This window comes from Ursus americanus, chromosome 16, assembly GCF_024610735.1.
Source record: "Ursus americanus isolate L20-20 chromosome 16, mUrsAme1.1.p, whole genome shotgun sequence".
NCBI classification, from domain to species: Eukaryota; Metazoa; Chordata; class Mammalia; order Carnivora; family Ursidae; genus Ursus; species Ursus americanus.
This window is the reverse complement of record NC_142142.1, coordinates 4,620,140-4,624,509: the sequence shown is the minus strand read 5'-3', so window position 1 is coordinate 4,624,509 and position 4,370 is coordinate 4,620,140. Positions and strand designations below refer to the sequence as shown.

The following is a 4,370-nucleotide window of genomic DNA, read 5'->3' as shown; positions in this document are numbered from 1 at the left end:
CCCATGCTGTTCTTCACGGTGGGGGGAGGGCTCACTATTCTGCCTTTTGTTGGGCCCCTACCCAGAGAGCAGTTGCAGGACCATATAGTTGTTCACATTTATGGCTACACAGAGTAGAAACCCAGCACCTAGACTCCCTGTTTTCAACTGGCTTCCCCACGCCTATGCCTGAGAACTCTGCTGCACTCGGGCACCCCCATTCTTCTTGCCTCCCTGGGGATCCTGAGACCACACACCTGGGATTCCACCCAGCTTCACCACCTGAGCACCTTTAAGCCAGACACGTCCCCCACTGTAGCAGACTTCTAAAAGTTCTGATTTTGTACTCCATTGCTTATAACACTTTGCAGTAGACTCCTTAAGCTGGATCCCTCCCTTCCGCCATATCCTCAACTGTATCACACCAGATTCAAGCCTCCGCACTTCCTACCTTCCAAATGGCCGTCACTTTTCTAATGTATCCTTGCAGCATTTCTTTTCTCAGATCTCTGACTGATTTCTCAGGTTTTCAGAATGATTTGAGAACTATCTAGTCGTATTCTAGGGATGAGACAAATTGGAGTTCCTGTACTCCTCCACCATCTTAACCCTTCCCCAGCCAAAATTACTACTTTATTAAAGTAAGCTCCAGGCCCAACTTGGGGCTTAAACTCATGTCCCTGAGGTCAAAAGTCACAAGCTCTATCAACCGAGCCAGCCAGGCAACCCTGGAAAATATGATTTTTGTTTATATTCGGTTTCCTTCATCATAAATTAGACTGCTTAATTTGTGTTTCAGTATTTGCTTTCTAGACTATTTCTTACAATAGTATTTTTATCTGTATTAAAAGGATAGGTTATCTAATTTTTAAGGAAATTTACATAAATTTTATATAAATTGTCCACACGTATACCTGTAGGAATTGGAAAGATGGGATTAAAATCCATATATTTCAGCAAGGCACTACTCTTGTTGTCCTGACCTGATCTTAGAGACATTGAAAGAGCAAAAACATCTCAAAGAGATTAAGTGAATTACAAAAATGAATTCTGGGGTCAAAGTGTTCTGCCTAATAAATTGGTAAAATTTCTAGCATATTAGTTGACAGTTTTCTGTGGAAAATCATAGGCACCTTTTCTTATTTCTGGTCATTGCAGGGTTACTGGGAAGGTGGTTAATGGAAATCAATTGGGTTGTCTGGGAAACTTGGCCAGAGCTCCTTTCGTTTGAGGAAGCAGACATGGTCCATACATTGCTTGTTGTTGGAGTCCGCTAACTAAATGATTACCTGCCATTCTAATCAGCTTCCATCTCTCATTAATTCTTACTTTGCTTACCTGTTGAGCAGAGCTGACAGTATCTCAGTTTTCCATGCCCTTCTGCTCTCTCTTCTGGGGATGGGCTGGGTGGTGAAGAGTATTCCCACAAGGGGCAAGAGGAGGATCCTGACTTTCTCACTGCTTAGTAAGTCTTCTAAGCACCACAGAGTTCACTCCTGACCCTCTGCATTCTTGTGAGTTCTTTGTTATTTACTCTCCATTATCAAGGAATTCCCTATTATCTGATGACTAACTACAAGAGTCTTTATGATCTAGCCCCTGGGCAAATGTCCAACTTATCATTTGGTCCCTTCATACCGTGAATTCTCACAGACTCGATTCTTTCAATTTTTTTGTGTGGTTTTTTGTTTGTTTGCTTGCTTGTATTTGTTTTGATTTCTATACATATTGACTTTTTTCCTCCGGAATTCCTTTGACAAAGGTATCTCCCTTACACCATGTCTTCCTTCAAAGTAGATATCAAACACCTTCTCTTCATCATGGTCCTTTCTGACAATCACTAATGCCTCCTCCAAACACTCCAAAAATGCACACCCACTTTACTAAAGTAGTGCTTATTTTGGACCTTGCACATACTTCTATTTTAGTTTCTGTTATGTTTCCTGTGATTATCTGTGTGCCCTTTGGTCTCTCCATTAAACTCTGAATTCTTTAGAGGATGAGACTGGGTCTGGTTCCCCACATCATCACATTGAGAGTGCTCAGTAAATATTTATGAGAAAGGAAGAGATTAACAATGAGATGCCATTTATCTACCCCCAATATTTAGTTACCTTGAAAGTGAAGCTTAGTTGTTAGTACAGAATTTAGGATTAATTAACTTTTCTCTTGGATGAGAAATGAATTTGATATGTGGCTAGATATATTAAACATACATTTTCATTTATATTGGCTCCCACCAGATCCAACCGAAATGGGTTCCCATTGTTAAAGTTAGGAAAAAATGTAAAGCAAGTCAGAAAGAACAGGTGAGAAAACAATAAAAATTAGCAATGTCAACATCTTATTGAATCATAAATATAACTGGAGTGACTTAGCATAACTGAGGAAAAATCTATCAGTGCATTAAACAATAATCCAAAGCGACATTTGTTTTGCTTATTTGTTTTCTGTTTTGCCATAGACACCAGATAATCTCAGAGGCAATGTCTGAAGGGAAGATGGGAAGATTAGTAGAAAGAAAGGAAAGATTTGTTACCAGTGATTGGTACAGCATCTGAAGCAACATTAGGTGCTCTCTAGGTTTAATTGGAAGTTTATTCTGAATATAAATTTAAAAGCATCCTATAAATGCATATAGACCAGGTACAGGACAAGCATGGGGTCTTAAAAGTGAGAAGAGTGAATTAAAAAACTGACTGAACTGAGAGACTCCAAGCTCCATTGAGGAATAAATGATTTAATATTTAGAAATGCATCAAACAGTAACTTAGTATCAAAAATAATTATTGTCCCTCAATTAACAATATGAATATAAAATAATTATATCTGTTGGGTCATTGGTGATGTAATCAAAGAAGTCTTTTTGAGATCACATCAACAGGGAGATGCATACACTTATTGATAGGTAAGTAAGGTATTCTAACCAAAATCCCTGGGAGGAGTCATAACAGAGTTACACTTGATTATAAATCTGTGAGGATTGGAATCCTTAAAAAAAATCATGCAGGATCAGTGTGTGGTGAGAACTTAGATTGCTTAATAAGAATTTGTTAGATGGGGCACCTGGGTGGCACAGCGGTTAAGCGTCTGCCTTCGGCTCAGGGCGTGATCCCGGCGTTCTGGGATCGAGCCCCACATCAGGCTCCTCTGCTATGAGCCTGCTTCTTCCTCCCCCACTCCCCCTGCTTGTGTTCCCTCTCTCGCTGGCTGTCTCTATCTCTGTCGAATAAATAAATAAAATCTTTAAAAAAAAAAAAGAATTTGTTAGATGAACAGATCCCTTAATTAATAAACAAAATAATAGATCAAAAAAACCCCCTATTTCCTGGGTCTCAGAAATTTGGTTGATCATTAAAATGCACTATGGAATTTTAAGACGTGGGTGGGTATGGGAGGGAGACAGTAGCCATAAAGTATATTTTCCTTCTCTTTTTCTTACTCTAGAAAACACACGTGAATTTTAGTTCTAATTGATCATGCTAATGTTGAATGAAACAAACTGGACCCCAGCCTCATTCATTCTTAGTGGAGTCCCAGGACTGGCCGATATACACAAGTGGATTTCCTTCCCATTCTGCTCCATGTATGTGGTGGCCATGGTAGGGAATTGTGGGCTGCTCTACCTCATCCACTACGAGGATTCATTGCACAGACCCATGTATTACTTTCTAGCCATGCTTTCCCTAAATGATATTGTCATGTGTTCTAGTACAATTCCTAAAGCTCTCTGCATCTTCTGGCTCCACCTCAAGGAAAAATTGGCTTTGATGAATGTCTGGTCCAGATGTTCTTCATCCACACCTTCACAGGGATGGAATCTGGGGTGCTCATGCTTATGACCCTAGACCACTACGTAGCCATCTGCTACCTGCTGTGCTACTCAATTATCCTCACCAATCCTGTCATTGCAAAGGTTGGGCTTGCTACTTTCCTGAGAGGGGTGTTGCTCATCATTCCCTTTGCTGTCCTCACCAAGCAACTGCCCTTCTGCAGAGGGAATATTTTTTGCTCATATAGACAAAATTATTCTTAAATTTATTTGGAACATCAAAGGAATGACGATAGTGAAAACAACTGAAGACACAATGAAATGAGGAAGGAGCCTTTGCAATTTCAAGACTTACATAGCTGCAATAATGAAGACTACGGTTTTGGAAGAGGATAGGTACATAGATGAATGGAACAGAATAGAGAACATAGAAATAGATCCCCACATATATGTCCAAATGATTTTTGACAAACACAAGCAAGAGAAGTTCAATAAAGGAGAGGTTCCTGGGTGGCTCAGTGGGGTAAGCACCTGCTTTTGCCTCAGGTCATGATCTTGTGGTCCTGGGATTAAGCCCTGCATTGAGTTCCTTGCACTCAGTAGAGGGTCTGCTTCTCCC

General features: G+C 40.2%; 1 pseudogene; it reads left to right on the top strand.

Annotated features, from left to right (window-relative positions):
- The first annotated feature begins 3,458 nt into the window (after positions 1-3,458).
- On the top strand, positions 3,459-4,015 carry LOC148108738 (olfactory receptor 52N4-like; annotated as a pseudogene).
- The last annotated feature ends 355 nt before the right edge of the window (positions 4,016-4,370 follow it).